The sequence below is a fragment of the Canis lupus genome, chromosome 18, assembly GCF_003254725.2.
Source record: "Canis lupus dingo isolate Sandy chromosome 18, ASM325472v2, whole genome shotgun sequence".
Classification (NCBI taxonomy): Eukaryota; Metazoa; Chordata; class Mammalia; order Carnivora; family Canidae; genus Canis; species Canis lupus.
The window spans coordinates 19095297-19113359 of record NC_064260.1 but is presented as its reverse complement, the minus strand read 5'-3'; the positions used below and the strand labels follow the sequence as shown (position 1 = coordinate 19113359).

General features: G+C 38.2%; 1 long non-coding RNA gene across 1 annotated transcript; it reads right to left on the bottom strand.

Annotated features, from left to right (window-relative positions):
- Positions 1 to 779: 779 nt before the first annotated feature.
- Positions 780 to 17515, bottom strand: LOC112661276 (uncharacterized). The gene is made up of 2 exons (XR_003137574.3): positions 17339 to 17515; positions 780 to 1154 (listed from the first exon to the last, which is right to left on the bottom strand). It is a non-coding gene; the product is annotated as an uncharacterized LOC112661276 (long non-coding RNA).
- Positions 17516 to 18063: the final 548 nt, after the last annotated feature.

Here is an 18063-nt window from a genome sequence, read left to right as displayed (position 1 = left end):
ACAAAAATCCTCAATGAAATATTAGCAAACTGAATTCAAAAATACATTGAAAGGATCATATGCCATATCAAGTGGGATTTATTCCAGGGATGCAAAGATGGTTCAACATCCACAATTCAATGTGATACACCATGTCAATGAAATGATTAAAATCACACAATTACCTCAATAGATACAGAAAAAAGCATTAGACAAAAATTCAGCATTCATTTATGATACAAACCTCAAGAAAGTAGGTATACAAACAAGTAAATGGGTCAAAACACACACACACACACACACACTCACAAACCTCCAATGATAAATCGAAGATAAATAAATCATTAGATCATTTTTAACGGGTTGTATAAGGATTTATTCCCGAAGGCAATGGGTATTGAATGCAGAGGCTTAAAGAATGAGTCAGAAGGGGGCATCTGAATTAGTCGTTTAATTGTCCGACTCATGTTTTTGGCTCAAGTCATGATCTCAGGATCATGAGATGGAGCCCTACATTGGGCTCTGCGCTCAGTGTGGAGTCTGCTTGAAAATCTGTCTTCCTCTGCCTCTGCCCCTTTTCTTGCTCAAAAAATAAATAAAATCTAAAAAAAAAAAAGAGAGAAAAGAATGAGTTAGAGGTAACTAGCATTGAGTGCCTCATAAAATAAATAATGGTTCCTTCAGGCTCCCTGAGTATATGTGCATACACACGCACAAACACACACACACACACACACCTGCGTGTGGGCACACATACAATAATACGCTTAGAAAATAACAGGATTCACTCTAACAATGAATAACAATGTTTAAATGTATTTAATAGTTTGATGGCCGAAAGACTGAGAGATCAATTTCAAAATCACAATGGATTAAAAATCTATTTTTCTGAGATTTAACTGAGAGTTAGGTATCTGTTAATCTTTAAAATGGATACTTTTGCCAATTATATAAATTTATGAACTGTGATGTATTGAAATGCAGGAAACAGAAGCCCATCTCTGTGGATTAAACTTGTAACAGCATTTTATTTTCCTTCCACAACAAGTCAAAGGCAAGGGAGTGCAGGCCCATTCTAGCACTTTGTTCCATTATCCTCACAGTGAAGCTTTTATCTTCAGACTTGTCTAATCATAGAGGCATGATGGCTTCTCCCTCTTCAGTTGTGTTGTAGGCTGGAGAAAGAGAAAAGGACAAAAAGAGTGTCTGTATTAATTACAAAACAAAAGTAATACCAAAAATCTCTAACAGAAATACACTTGTATCTCATTGCCTACACTCTTGTTACCTTGCAACCCTTGGCTGCAACAGAAACTGAGGAGGTGAGTATTTTATCTGGGAACATTGCCAGCCTGAACAAAAAGAGGTCCTGTCAGCAAGGGAGTAGCAGAGAAGAGCTCTTAGGTAGGAAATTAGAACTGTCAAAGGATTCACTGAATTCAGAATGCTATATAATTACAACCAGTAATGTTAAGCAGTCTCAATTTTCAAAGTAATACTAAATATTAATAACTATTCATTTATGCTATAATTGGGGTTTTTTTTTATGAATAATCAAGGTAAATAATGAAATAATATAAATACACATTTTATAAACTTTATTACCTACATCATAGTAGTAAGAATGACATCACATAGCTTTTATTCTAATGCCAGAATTTTTTTTAATACACCTCATTAAATGGTAGATTTAGGGTCCAATACTAATCTCCTTTGATAACACCTAAATTCTGAATCATAGGACCTAAATCCAAATTCTAAAGATTTTCTAAGTTAATTACCAATATCAGTTTCAAATAACATTTCTTTAATGCCCAAGTTCTAAATGAATTCTTTAAGCTAAATGTGGAACATTTATTCAAGAAACTCTTGTGTTCTGTGTATCTTTTCTAGCCTTAATACCTAAAATTCAGCATTTAGGTTAGTGTTTAGGTATTAAAATTGTTACCTCTTGAGAGACGTTGTTTTCAATACATAAAAATACTTCTTACTGTATTCTATCTCTGACTAAAATGTAATTCTTAATTTCTCCGGATTTCTCAAAACTAATCTTTAATATTGATAATCAGGTTGGACAGAGTTTTCAATAAAATTTAGGTGGCAGGGGAAGAAGAGAAAATAAAGATCAGATATCTGTTCTAATGTTCTATCTAAATGGTTCTCAGAAGTGAACATAGTACATTTTTCTGAATGCAAATCAAATACTAATTCATACTTAATGTAATACAATATTACAGATTTACATCTAATTTCAAATCCTCTGTGAATTCAATTAGAATTAATTCTATCTCATCTTACACATCTTATTGAATACATTTTTTTAAATCTAATTCTGATCCTGTGATTTGAGATTATTTGCACTTTATAAACATTCACATGCAAATATGATGGGGTGTCATATATCATGGGCACATGGTGTTTAGATAAAATATTTTCTCCAATTATAAAAAAAAACATAGAATATTGTATATAAAAACTTGACCCTTCTTTGCTTATAGCTAAAGAATTTAGGTAGAGAGAATATACAGAAATGTAATTAAGGGAATAATCAAGTAAGAATTTCTAAAAAAACAATAAACTTTGCAAAAGGCAACGTGTTCCATATGATACATGCACATATAAAGATAAATGTGTATGTTTTGACATAGGATACATGGATATATAAATCTATGATGCTATTCTGAAGGAACAGAATTGCCAAATGAAATCATTAAGTAACTTTTTGTCTCATAATATCTATTAAAGTGTGCTCCATAGGGTAATTCTTTTCCTTCCCCTGGATAAAATCTTGGTTGGTGTCCCACAGCTGTCTTAAATAATAAAAATCCCACTGGTACTCTAGTTACTTAAACTATTTCAATTCTGAAAGTGATAGGTACAGCCAGAGTATAATAAAAACTACAAGCTTCATTTAAAATTAAAGCTTCTGCACTCACCTAATCAGTCATGCAACAGAAGGCAGGCCTGCAGTATACAGTATGGCTTGGATAGATATTCCTCTATTTTCCCAACTTGTCTTTCTTTGTATCAATTGTTAACTTGCACTGATTCTGATCACAACAGGGTTCAAGATGGTGGAGAGGTGAGGGTGTAGGAAAACTCCTGCCTGCTGGTACTTTTATTGGTCACCATCATTGCTGTCTAGTTTGACAGGTATCAAAGCTGGGGCTTTGTTTGTTTGTTTGTTTTTTCCCTTGCACAGTGTTTCAGTTCCTTGTAGGATTCCTCAGACTATTTACTTCTCTCTCCATTTATTGGTAGCCATCTCTCACCTACAGTTCACTGTGATTTGATTCTCAGCAGGTTCATGTCTTCATAGACTCTCTTTTGGAATCCCATTGCTTATTAGGCAGTCCTTTTGAATAGAGTTCATTTAAGATGACTTCAGGCACCCTTATGTTTATTACAGCATTATTTACAATAGCCAAGATATAGAAGCAACCCAAGTGTCCATTCATAATGAACGGATAAATATAATGTGGAAGAACATAAAAATAAGCGAGATCTCACCATCTGCAACAACATGGATGGACCTAGAGGATACAATGCTAAGTGAAATAAATCAGAGGAAGACAAATACCATGTGATTTCACTCATATGTAGAATTTAAGAAACAAAGCAAATGAACAAAGAAAAAAGAAGAGACCTCCCCCCAAAAAAGAAAGCCAGACTCTTAAATATAGGAAAAAACTGGTAGTTACAGAGGTGGGTTGGGAATGGGTGAAATAAAGTACATTTATTGTGATGAGCACTAAGTAGTGTATAAAATTATTGAATCACAAACAAATAAAAAAAAGACAAACAAAAAACCAAACTCTTAAATACAAGAACAAACTAGTGGTTACTAGAGGGGAGGTAGAGAAGGGGAATGGGTGAAATAGATGAGAGGGATTAAGAGTACATTTATCATGATAAGCACTGAGTAATGTACAGAATTGCTGAATCATCATATAGTACATCTGAAATGAATGTAACACTGTATGTTAATTCTACTTCAATAAGAATGTGTAATGGCTACAACTGTTTTACAAGAGAAAGAAATAAAAAAAAAAATAACTCCAGGCCAACTTTTACCCCTGTATGTGGCCCCCACCTTTGCAATATGTCTATGGTCAACTGTCAGTTACAAATTACTTTCAAAACAAAGCTTTCTATTCTCTTGTCACAACTGGTATTTTCATATGTATACAAATGTGTTTTAAATTATGAAATTGAAACTAAGTTCAAAGCATCACTGAGCCATAGTTGTTTTGCAATAATGAATATAGAACAGAGAAACTATTATGTGTGGTGAATGTTATTTATTGCTTATTAAAAACATGGAGATCACTAAGAGAGGCCAACATCCTTCTTTTACAGATCAAGAAGCAAAGAATCAATTTAGCAAAAGTTGTTTTTGGGCAGGGGCAGTGAAAAGCTTTATGTGATGCCCTCAAGAGAATACAGGGTCTAGAGTCAAACATATGTGGCTTGATCCAAGCACTAGTATTAGTTACAAGAAGTTGACCAAGTTTAATGAAGTATGTAATCTCAGTTTCTTCTTCCAGAAAATGGGGGAATGGCAGCTTTAGCAAATATATTGTTTGATAATTAAATAAGATGCAATACACATGGTGTATATCACATAACTCCTTAATAATTGTTAATTAATTTTTCCTTCTAACACTGGTCAAAACATTTTTTAAATTATAGTTGTAGCTTCTTCAGGTCTTCACTTTTTTTTTTTTTTTTAACTCAGTGGGGCTTGAACTCAGTGACCTTGAGGTCAAGACCCAAGCTGAGCTCAAGAGTCAGACACTTAACCAACTGAGCTACCCAGGTGCCCCTTAGGTATTCACTTTTAAAAAATGATTTCTGAAGCTAACATATATTACACAAATATATATGTATGTATTTACATTATTTTCAGGTCATTAATTCATTACAATGCAATGTTTAGTAAGTGCATATATGCAGTATTAAAATGAGACTCTTTGTTTTACTATACTAGAGAAAACAAATTTCAACCTGCCAAATTATATTTTTTACATTTTATTTTTCTAGATAAAGCAAAGGAACCAGTAAAGAAAAATCATGGGCTTCTGAATTAATCTTTGGGATTAGTAAAACAAGGAGAGAGGCTTTGGTTTTCAAACTAGTAGGAGAGACACAGACCATTGGATAAAAGTTCTCCAAGACATGGTGGGAGAAAATTCTGTTAGAATATGTAGTCCTAGCACTATTATGATGCAAATCCTAATGTTTAGATGTTCACAACTCCTCCTCTTCATCTCTGAACAAGTTATTCATGTTGGTAGTCAAGCTACTGCTAAGTGGAATGGCTAGTATTGTATCTGTATTTATCCAAAGAGAAAACACAAGTATTTTTCCCAAGTAGGTAGTGCATTATGTCAGTGTCTCACTGTACCACTTCCTTGTTTGTTTATATTCCTCTCATAAATATGCATTCATTTCAAGATTCTGGGTGTAATGTATGCTTAATATGCTTTCTCTATGTGGTTAACAATGTTTGAAGGATTAAGACAAGTTTTTGCCCCATGATCTCTTTTTCTATTCTAACACAGATCCAGAACAACACTGCAAGAGTCTACTGTATAACATCTAGATCACAATTCTGAAAATGCCTCCCTCTCCCTCTGATATCTAAGATTCTAATATACATTATGTTTAAATATCAATGAAACATATTTCAGTGGACTTTGTATGAGATCAATATTATTACTTTCCAGGCCCATTTTATATAGGTAACAAATACTGTTCTTTCAAAAATGCTAGTATTTTGGGGTGCCTGGATGGCTCAGTTGGTTAAGCATCCACCTTCAGCTCAGGTCATGATCCTGGGGTCTTGGTATTGAGACCTGAGTCAGGCTCCCTGTTCAGCGGGCAGTCTGCTTCTCCCTCTCTCTGCCCTTTCCCCTAGTTGTGCCTTCTTGCTCTCTCTCTCTCTCTCTCTCTGTCTCAAATAAGTAAGATCTTTTAAAAAAATCTCCCAAATGCTAGTGTTTTGTTCATGTTAAGCCAATGATTTCTCTCTTCTGATAAAAAGTAAAGGGACTTGTGATGTTAATTGGAAGTATCAATTTGAAATAATTTTTTAATATATGTGTTGTTAATATATATAAATATACTTGAAATGCCTTTATATACATTTCTTAGTTCTGCCCACTGAAAGGGCTTAGAAATAATGACCCACAAATGACGATAATTAAGCCAAAATTTCATATCTTGGTTTCTAAATATGATTCTCCACTAAAAGGAATAGGGTTCCCTGGGGGGGGGGGGAGGCAAATTCTAGAACTGAGGAAGAGAAAGAGCAAGATAAAATTGTAATATTTTGTTATATAAGGAAGCAAAAAAGTATTCAAATAATCAAAGGCATGTTTCAAAAGGATAAGCAAACCATCTTGAAGGAGCCCCTACAGGGCAAAGCAAATCATTTGAGCATCAAAACAAAGAACATTAGTAGTAGATTCTATCCCATTAGATGAAATAAGAATCTAGGAGCATGTATTGATATAAACTTTAAAGACAAATAAATAAGAGGACTGATATTAAAGGCTTATGTATTTATTCATTAGCTTGGATCATTCAATAAATTTGCATCACACATTTGTATCCCTAATGACATCAAGGAGAACCAACAGGGTGGAAGCATCTTCCTGATTAGGATAAAGCCTAGAACACAGGCCAATCACTCAGACACCTCTGGAGACACTGAGCACGTGCCAGTATACTTGAAATTTCCTGGGGCAGGGGAAGCGCTAAGTCATGTATTTCCAATTCTGCATGGTTACTTTAATGCTATACCCTCTGTCATCTCTTCAAGTTTGGTGCTGCCAAAATGTCCATATTCTCCTCCCACTTTTTCGCCACATCCTCCATAATTTCTCTTCCCAGGTTCTCATCCAGCTATTCTACTTCTGCCAGGCGTTTAAGAATTGGAAAAGCCCTCAGTTTCCAAGTTAAGAAAGAACATTGAGTTCTGGTAAATAAAATGTAATGAAGATCTCAAATATAACTGTACTACTCTAAATTAAAAAGAAACAAGCCAGGACGCCTGGGTGGCTCCATGGTTGAGCATGTCTCTGGCTCAGGGCAGGATCCCGGGTCCGGGATCGAGTCCCGCATCAGGTTCCTCGCAGGGAGCCTGCTTCTCTCTCTGCTTATGTTTTTGCGTCTCTCGCTCTCTTGTCTCTCGTGAATGAATAAAATCCTTAAAAAAATTAAGTAAACATAAAAAACAAACCACGTAAAACATGCTATTAAATCATGATTTTCATTAAATACTACCTAGTTCTCAATGCCAACATTTTTTAGAGTAGGCTCAAAATCTATTACAAATATGCTAAACAAAAAACTGAATTGAAAACTGTATGCCAGAAATTAATCTTTTCAGAATATTTCCATGAGTGTTGTTTGCATTAAATAGAAACTCTATTTAACATCTTTTTGCTTTGAAATGAAATGATAAACATCCTAGTGGCTACAGAATATAGTGAAGAGTTAGTTTATAGCTATTAATTATCATAAGTATGTCATGGAAACTGTTCTGAAGACAATTATCATATTAAGTTAAACAACAAAAAAGATATCCCACTGATTTGTTTAACAACAACTTATTGAGTGTCTGCTATATACTACTAATATTATATACTATATTACCACTACAATGGCCAACCATATGTAGTAGGGATGAATTATAACAATGTCTCTGTCCTAAAGAAACCCACTAGTGATAAAAGCAGACATGTAAATCAATAAATGCAAAGCTGTGTCTCAAATGCACAAGTCAAGTTACTTGAGTAACTATGGATGGTGGGCAAAAGAGAATGAGAGGAAGCTTCTTAAAAAAGGGAGTGCTTGAAATGCAATTTAGGAGATGAGTCAGTTTATCAGCCAAGAACAAATGAATGAGAGGCTATTTAACAAAAGAAACAGCCTATACAAAGTCACAGAGGCACCGACTAGCATGGAGCATGATGAGAAAGATCAGGCGAGAATTAAATTTCAAGCAGGGTCTAATTTGTGGAAGCCCTTATATAGACTAACCTAAGAGTAGTAAAATCAAATGCATAAAATAATGTAAATGAAAATTACCTAGTCTCTGACAAGTCACGTTCCTTACTACTTCAGGTCCTAAATACTTCTTTTCTCTCTGTCTGAAAATTCCTTCCCACAGATTTTTTCATAAGTGGGTGTTATACCTCATTTAAGGCCTTGCCTAAAATGTACCTTCTAGGAGGAGGGGTGCCTGTGTGGCTCAGTTAATTGTCTGACTCTTGGTTTCAGCTCAGGTCAAGATCTCAGGGTCTTGAGATCACTCAGTGGGGAGTCTACTTGAGATTTTCTTCTTCTGCCGCCCGCCCCGCGCCCCCCCCCTCCCGTGCACACATGAGCTCTGTATCTCTGTATCAAATAAAATTAATTTTTTAAAGAAAAAAATAAATAAAAATTATCTCCTAGGAAACACCTTTCTATATTATCCACATAAATTATTGCCACCTTACCACACCACCTATGAACCTGCCATTTCCTTCGTTTTTTAATCAATATAGAGATTAGAAACATAGAATAAATACCACTTTCACAACTTCATGTAACATATGCACCTGCCCTTGATTTCTAATGTCTTTATTAGTAAACTAGACTGAGAAAATTGTGGAAATTGCTAAGCAACATTTAATGTAGCACAGACTCTAGGGATTTGTTGGCTGGCAATCTTCCTTTTATCCTGTACCATATAAACACATTTTGTTCACTAGTAGCCATATGAATATGACTAAAGTAGAAGAAAGCCTTTCAGAGATATTTGTATTTTATTATCTCAAAAAGAATAAATCTCTAATGCAAAATCATCAAGCAGTATGACAAAACATACTGAATCACTTTGGAGAGAGCAGAAAAGGTATTTCTAGCCTTTAGAATTATATGCAAATCTTCCTACCCTTGAGGAGAGACCTACATTTGTCTCCAGAGAAAAGGGCTAGAAAGTAAATCTCCATTAGTATTGGGAAAATTTAAAACTTCTTTTATTTAGCTTCTTGCTAAAGTGGGAGCTCCAGGGAATGTTTCAATATAAACTGACATCTTTTAAAATATTTTAGGGCCTTCAAGAGGAAAATGCAATGTTTATTCTTCTTGTGGTAAGACATGAGTCCCTGAACTCTTGCAGTCACCCAATCAAATTACCAAGTGCAGAAGACCCTTTACCTCTTCAATTCTGATTTAGAAAAAAAAAAAAAAAACCCTCACTCATTTTCCCTCCTTTCCCCTGTAGTGGGAAAAATTAGAGAGGGAGACAAAACATGAGAGACTCCCAACTCTGGGAAACGAACAATAGGTAGTGGAAGGGGAGGTGGGCGGGCGGGGGGATGGGGTGACTGGGTGACGGGCACTGAGGAGGGCACTTGATGAGTTGAGCACTGGGTATCATACTATATGCCTGCAAATCGAACTTCAATAAAAAAAATATTTAAAAAAAGCCAAAAAAAAAAAAAATCCCCAAGGTATTGCTACTAAATGAAAGAATTACTTCTTTATTTCTAGTTCTCCTATCAAGACACTGTTGACAATAGAAATAAAAATTTAAATATGGCCTAAAGTAGGAAGCATAATTATATTGTAATAAAAACATGTTCTCAAAATTTTGAAATTTTATTAAAATGGCAGTCATTACTGGGGTACCTGGGTGGCTCAGTTGGTTAAGTATTTGCCTTCAGCTCAGGTCATGATCTCAGGGTCCTGGGACTGATCCCCCTCTTTGCATCAGGTTCCCTGCTCAGGTTTGCTTCTTCTCCCTCTGCTCCCCACATCATGCTCCTGCTCTCCCTCTCAAATAAATAAAATCTTTAAAAGAAATAAAATGGCACTCATTATACTCTAAAAGACTTTAGTGTATGCAAATTCTTTCATTAAGTCTCAAAACTGGGAGGGATTCATTTAAATACAGACCAAATATAACTAATTGACCAGTATCACAATATTAACTGTAGGTAAAATATTCATAATTGTTTTTAAATAACACAGTCTGAAATCTATTAAACATTTTTGTAAAATTTTAAAATGCATGGTTTTCATATTTGCTTTTTCATAGTATAGTTTTTTTACACAAAGTATATTTTGCATTGAACAGATATTTTACATTTATACATTTATAATCTTAAAATTGTGACAGTGGTCTTAAAATACCTGACATCTTTAGAGTCAGTGAATTACTGAAGAAAAGGCTTAGAAGATGTTTTGAAAAAGGATCAGGAGTGATCCCACAAAATTAAAATGAGGCAACAATGGGAGCAGTTGACCGAATGAGCATATGAGATATTGAAAGTGCTTATGAGAGTTAAGTAATAGGCCTGTTATGTGCAGTCCTGGTAAAGCCAGATGTGGAGAATGCGCTAACAGAGCATTTGCAAACTGAAGTCACTTGAAGATATTACACTGATGATGGAGACCTGAGTATTCATTGCCGATATTAGAAAAGAGGTGATGGCATTAATGCTTAATGATTTAGCTAAAATGGACCCACAACAAGCAAGTCATGCTTTATCAACAAAAATGTGCGTTTGGCTTGTTCTTTATGAAGCCATGCTAGCTAGCTTCATGTTACCACTTCTTTCTCTTCTTGTCCTAATTTTTGTGGTCTATAGTTTGTGGAATACATTCTTTTGAAAGCAAATGATAGCTTTGCTTTTTATCCATCTTCTAGTGACTCCTCTGAAGTCCACCTCTCTTCAGAGTTTACAGAGAATGGCTTGCCAAACCTCTGAATTGCCCTATAATTTAATTGAGGTAAGTTGGAAGATTAAGATGGTCTAAGGGAATTAAATGATTTCAAATTACTCTATGACCCATCTTAAACTACAATTTTCTCTTAAAGAACCTTAGAGTCCTTCTTTTACAAAGCTTCTCAATAGCCAAAATGGGAGACAACTGTCTCAAAACATTAACAGCTTCTTAAACCTCTGGCTGCCTTGATCTTTTGAAATACATTTTTAAATTTTGGGCTTACTTTAGTAGCATCGGTTAATTCTGGGCTTAATATAATAGATACATTTTCATAGTAAATTATATGTATGTTATGTGTTTCTTTTTTCTCTAGCACTGTGTTCTCCTTTATTCATTCAACCTCTGTCAGGAATACAAAAATTAGCCATGCTCTCAAAGAAGTTATAGCTTAGATGTGAGGCTGAGATAAATCTAATGTTATAATAAAAGGCAGAAAGAAATGTCATGAAAAGGATTATGTAGCATTTCATAGGAGTTCAGTAGACAAGATTACTTTCAGCTGATTATACTTAAATAAAAAACTACAGAAGAGATTTATTTAGGCTGGAATTTTCTTTTTCTTAAAGATTTTATTTATTTGACAGAGAGGGAGAAGAGTGAGAGAGAGCGCATAAGCAGGGCAAGTGGCAGGGAGAGGGAGAAGCAGACTTCCCACAGAGCAGGGAGCCAGAAGTGGGGCTCTACCCTAGGTCCTGGGATCATGACCTGAGCCGAAGGCAAACGCTTTGCCAAATGAATCCCCCAGGCACCCTACACTGGACTTCCAAAGAATTCCATATCCAAGCAAATGACTGGGCTTCAGCAAATTTATAAATTACATGAAGTGATATGTAATATTTGGAAGATTGCATGTATATGTGCATCTATGGAAGGACAGAAGGACAGGATAAAATCACTAGCATTCATCATATTCTGAAAAGCATACATGACATTCAGAATGGTTAAAAGCAAACTACACTACACGAAAGTGTTTGGAGAGGCTTCAAAATTATTAAAATTAGGGACGCCTGGGTGGCTCAGTGGTTGAGCGTCTGCCTTAGGCTCAGGGCTTGACCTCGGTCCGGGGATCGAGCCTGCTTCTCCCTCTGTGTCTCTGCCTCTCTCTGTCTCTCATGAATAAATAAATAAAATCTTGAAAAAAACCCCAAAATTATTAATATCAGTATGATTATAATTATATTCTCATTGCCTCCAATAGTTCATCAGCATTTTTGTTTCTCAGCAATCTGGCGGAGGAAACATAATGAAGTTTTCTTTGAATAAATGTGCTTTTCCAAAGACTAGAAAACACATCTGACTGTTCCGTACTATCTCAAAATAGAATATGTTGACTTTCTTTCCTAATTTTCTTTATGCCTAAAGATTGTTCACTACTGATAAAATCGAGTCCATGATAATGCTATCCCTTTGTGCTTATTCCTTGTAATGGAAATTATTGTCAGTTTAAATTAACAACAAAAATGATTAAAAATAGGCAAGATTAGAATATGGGCAGTAGATATCATATTAAAAATACATGTAGGGTATTTTATTCTAAAATTTATGATGTGAATTGATGAGAAACTGAAGATCTATTATGAAAAAAAGGATAAATTTAGATGTGCATTTGGGAAAGAGAAAGGATAATAATATGAGAGAAAAGCAACTAGAAAGTAAGAGATTATTTTATAGAGTTTTCTATAAGGATGAATGAATGAAAAAAATGGCAAGATGGTTTTAAAAGATTTAGAATTACAAAGTATAAAGTGACAGCAATTGAACTACTCACTCAAATAAGAAAAAGAAGGCACCACATATAGCTACTTGATGGCATGAAATTGAAGTACCTGAATTTCTGAAGAGTTTTAAAAAAGTCTGGTAAGAAGGGCCTAAAAGTATAAAAGGTATGAAAATAACTTTTTTGAGTTTAGTAGAATGTGAACTGGTGATAAAAGTTTGACAGGCACAGAATTAAGTAAGAAGCAAAACAATAAAAAGAAAGATAAATTCAGATACTGACATTTAAGAAGTATACCTGATAGCACTCTGCATAAAAAGGTATAGGTTTCCAGATCCAAATACAGTATTACCTGTTGTGTGTTGTGCATATGTTGAATAGGTAGCAAAAGTATCAAGCTTGAGTTTTCACTAAAGTACCCATTGTCATTTACCAAAGAATAGTGCCATGACATTAAAGTCACAGAACGACAACAAAAAAAATTATCACGTTTTCTTTTATTGAGCCAGTTGAATTGCTCCACACATTGTGAACTCTGTTTAAGGTGAAGCAATTATTTAAATTTTTTTGCGGTTCTCTTTCACCACTTCATATATCATGTATAGTCCAGGCACTTCACACAAAATGGTGCTTAATAAGGACCAAAGTCACATCATTCAGAACTTTCTAGCAATTAAAATGATCTAATACCCTCACAGACTTAAGTAGTCACATTTTACCCATTTCCAGATCTTTTGCACAGGGCTTGGTGACTAATTCCTAGTGTCATTTGAGAGAAATTCCCTGAGATGTGGAGACTCTGAACCATATACTACATCCCAATATTATATCCGATACTAAAACATAATAATATGGTTCTAAGAAATGCAGAAGCACAATCATAAACAGTAAATCTAGACTTACATGAAACAGTTCTGGCCCTCCTCTGTAAATTTAATTGATATAAACCTAAAACTTACAGTTATCAAAATATTTGAGGTTTTCAGGTGAGGAGAATCAGCACTATAATGCAAGTTGGTAAGACACAAATGAAATATGCAATTCTGTACAAGTGCTTGGCGGCATCTCAGCCCCTGAACCTTCCCTTCGTTAACTTCAAAAAGACTGATTTCTCAACATTCAATCCTGTCCTTGCAATATAATCTTTTTTCACTGATCTTTCCTCTCTTCTCTGCCCTCTAAAAGATTTTGTAAACTGGAGTTCAGGGTTTCTCTCTTTTTATGTTCAGCACAGTGCTGGGTAAGGCTAAAGAGCCAAGGTTTCAAAGTGTCCCCACATCTATCTTTCTAGCCCAAATTCTCTCTCCAGGACTTGGGCTTATATATCCAGTCATTGTATTTAAGCTATAGGGACCCACGGAGTCACTAGGCTGGGCCAAGAAACCAGCAGAGAAACACAGTAAATCCTCCTGGAATATCTTATAGGTAAAGTGTGGGGGAAAATCATATTTTATAGCCATATAAATATGAACTGACTTCAGAATAGAAAATTCATATGAATTTTTAGATAAAAACTAAAGATTTCAAATAAGATTACTCATAAAAAATAAGATTACTCTTGGCTGGGGGTGTGGGTGAGTATATCATCGTTAAGATATTTTGATAGAAAAGTCTGAGAAGCTTGGTATCATTATTATTTTTTTAAGATTTATGTATTTATTCATGATACACAGAGAGAGAGAGAGAGAGAGAGGCAGAGACACAGACAGGGGGAGAAACAGGCTCCATGGAGGGAGCCCAATGTGGGACTCGATCCCTGGACTTGGGGATCATGCCCTGAGCGAAAGGCAGCCGCTCAACCACTGAGCCACCCAGGCGTCTCATTGGTATTATGCTAAATAAATCTACCTTATAAGTATGGGTTAGCACTTTTGTGTGTGAATAATGAAGCAGAAGTGAAAGGGGGTTTAATAATAGGAATGGCCACAGACAAATTATGGAGTGGGTCAAGTTTATCCTCCGTTACCACTATCATCACCAGTAAAACCTCTCAGACCTTGGCCTACGCTCATGAAGAGTCTGACTTCTTTCTTAACCTCCGTCCTCACTAAGATCATTCTGTCTTTTCTTCATCAATATGCTCTTCTGCATTCAATGTCCTTAAGACATTACTATGTGTGTAAAGAGACAATCGTTTAGTACTGAAGATAAAAATCAAATTAAGGTGGTAGCCATATAATGTAATTTTATGCAACATCACTTTGGACATATCTGTCATTAGGTGAATCCTTCTCAGCATTTACCCTGTACCAGAGAATGTGCAAAGTGATGAGAATGCTTTTCTTTCTATCAGTCCTATCAGTTTTTAAGATTCCTAAACTATTTTTAATAGCATGCAAAATCTAGTGCCATATTCTGCACAGAGTGCTCAGCAGTGACATGGTTCTTTCTCGACACAGGCATCAAACTCAGAAAGGGTAAAGGAGACAAGAAGAGATGAAGCAAAATGTGAAGGATACCAGAATAGGAAGTAATCAAATTAGTCTGAATCTAGCATTTCAAAATTACTGTAATTTCAGTCATATTTTTCATAGTGCTGGAAACCTGAACAACTTGGGAGTCGCTACTATGTGCTTTCATCCTGAAAAGTTAGCAAAGTCACCCAGCAACCAATAACATATTTATCTGATGGCAATATAAATAACAGAAAATGCTGTGTCTTCACTCCCAGGAAACAACCTAACAAGTCCTCAGAACACATGTGAGTTTTCTTCTTAAAGAAAATATCCCCATCTTCTTTCCTGCTACCACAGTTAAGTGAATTTAAAATGCATTCACATTCTACATGATGCTAACGCAACCTTGTCATATGTATCATCGCCTTCTTTCTACAGATGAGGGGACAAGTTCTGAGAGGTTAAGTGAGTCAGTGTTGTATAGCTATCGGCAGGATCCCGATTCCCAAGTCCCTAGATGGCTTTTCAGGATTCCTCTACGCCTAGGCAGTCAAGATCCAAGCAGGAGACAGAAATAACACAATAACTGAAACAAGGAAAAGCTGATATGAGGAATTATTAGCTGGTGAAAAGGGAGTGACTACTAGGAGAGGAGACCACCAACAAACACAGTAGTGGTGCAGGGGGCCACCAGAACCTCCGGGCCGTGACAAAGTACCCCACAGTTCAGGGAGTAAACTAGAAGAACCCTTCTCCCCATTCCTCTCCTCTATGCTACCAAGCCAGTGAGTCAGACCGTATTGGAGATAATGTGGCTGTGGCCCAACTAATGGTAAACGAAATCCATTGAAGCGTCACAGATTGGGTTGGTGAGGAAACCACCAGCTGAGGTGTCAGTGAAACTTGCTAGGAATCCACCCACTGGGACGCCAGCAAGGCTTACTGGGAAGCCACACACTGGGGAACTAGCCAAACTTCCTGAAAGTAGTGAAAACACTGGTCTCTTGCACACCACTGGCCAGAAAGCCCCTCACTGAGCAGGCCACAAGAGGAAAAGCACTGGTACCAAGAAGAGGCCTCTCTCTTTTTATGCAATGTCCCTCCAGCACCTTCTACTGACACGTCCCGACATTGGGCCAACTGAGAACAAAGCAATGTTTATAGGTTCCAGTTCTAAATATCACAATTCAGGGCAGAGAAGATGAATAAGGAACTGAGAGGCACTGAATTGTTGGCCTGTACCTCAGTGACTCTCCTCAGCTGTTGAGAGGGAAATGCTTTTATGCCAAACTCCCACTCCATTTTCCCCCTTAATTACTCTTACAATAAACTGCAGACCCTTCCTCTGGGGACACTATGGACTGATCACTGGTATGACACATGGTAAGTGCATGAGGAGAGCACAATGCAGTCAATGAGATGACGTCTGAAGCCAAAACACTTGGGTGTTAATATTAGCTTCAGCACTGACTAAATCTGAGGTCTTGCAAAAGTTAATCTCTGTATGCCTCAGTCTCCTTATCTGTAAAAGGGGATGATTAATAATATCTACTTTATTAGGATGTTGGGAGAAACAAATGTAAAGCCTATAGTACGACATTTGGCACATGGTTAGAACTTGATAAATATTAGTATTTACCCATACGTGCCAGTTTGCAATTGGTGTTTGAAAATACATATTCAGTCTCCATTTTTAATTTCCATGTAGGTCTGTATCTCATAATGCTAAACCCCAACTTGTCTGGGTGAGACTGGGCTATGTTCCCCAAAGTCTTGCCCCTTCCTGGGCATTGCCTTCAGCTCTGATTTCAGATCCTGACACTGCCCCTGGCTCGCTGAATAATCCTCATCAGCAGGAGCCAACTCACTGTGGATCCATCTTCCCAAGGCGGGGAAAAAGACACAGGTTTAAATAATTCATCTTTCTTTAAAGTCTTTTCCAGTTACCACTAAATTCAATACCCGTCTTCCCCAAATAGTGAGTTATACTTGAGAGAAAAAGAGGAAGGAAATCACTATTTTGGGTGCCTTCCCACCTGTGCCAGGCAGCACTTTGTGTGCATTACCTGATTGATTCTCATCGCAGTCCTATCAGCTTAGTACTTTTAATCCTATTTAACAAACAAGGAAACTGAGGCTCAGAAAGGTCAAGCAGTCAGGTCAAGATCACACTCTAGTTACCCAGCAAAGCCTGAATCCAAATCTGGTCTGTTTGGGTGGACTGCACGCACGTTCTCAACTGCACTTGCCTCCCACTCTCCTCATCCCAGACATCAAAAACCTGAACTGCTCGGTGCTTTTCAAGCTTTGCTCTAAAGAGAAGAGTGGGCGTGCAACTTTTTTTTCCTTTTCTTTCTCAAACGTATCATTTTGAAATAAAGCAAATGAAATTCATTTACCAGTTCCTGGAATTTTAAAACTCACTAACATCCTATTTAAGATGAGTGAAAATGAGCATCACCTTGGCGCCCTGGTCCTCGCCTCTCCGCCGGCTGCAGACGCGGTGGGGCCGGGGCCGGTGGGGCCGGAGCGGGTGGGCCCGGGGCCCCGGCGGTGCGGAGCTCGCGCAGAGCCCCTGGTGCCCGGGGCCGACCCGCGGGGGCCTCCTCCTGCGGCAGCGGCCCGAGCCCACGAGCCCCCCCCCGCCCCCCCCACCCCGGGATGCGCTGCCCCGACCCCCGCCCCAGGGAGTCCGCGAGGAGTGCGGCGGGGCGGGGGGGGGGGGGGCGGAGGCGACGCCGGCCCAGCCCGTCCCGGGCGCGCCCCGCCCGCCTGCGCGGCCCTCCCCGGGGCACCTCGCGGGTCGGGGCGTCCGGGCGCCCGCGCAGCCCCGCGGCCTCCCCGCGGCCTCCCGGCGGCCGGTCCCCTCCCCGCGCCGCCTCCTCCCGTAGGCTGCCCGCGGCCCAGCCTGCCTCTCTCTCCGCCTTCACTACCGGGTCAAGCTGCGGAGGGAGGGAGCGAGCCCGGCGAGCCCCCCCGCGGCCCCACTAGTGCACACTCACTCACACTCGCGCGCACACGCACACGCGCCCCGGACCTCGCCGCGGCCACTGCGGCTGCCGCGGGCCCCGGCCCCCCCCCCCCCCCGCCCCGCCGCGCGCAGGAGCGGCCCCGGCCCCGCGCCCCCCCGCCCCCGCCCCGCCCCCCGCCCGCCGCGCGGCTCCCGCTCGCCCAGCCCGCCGCCGC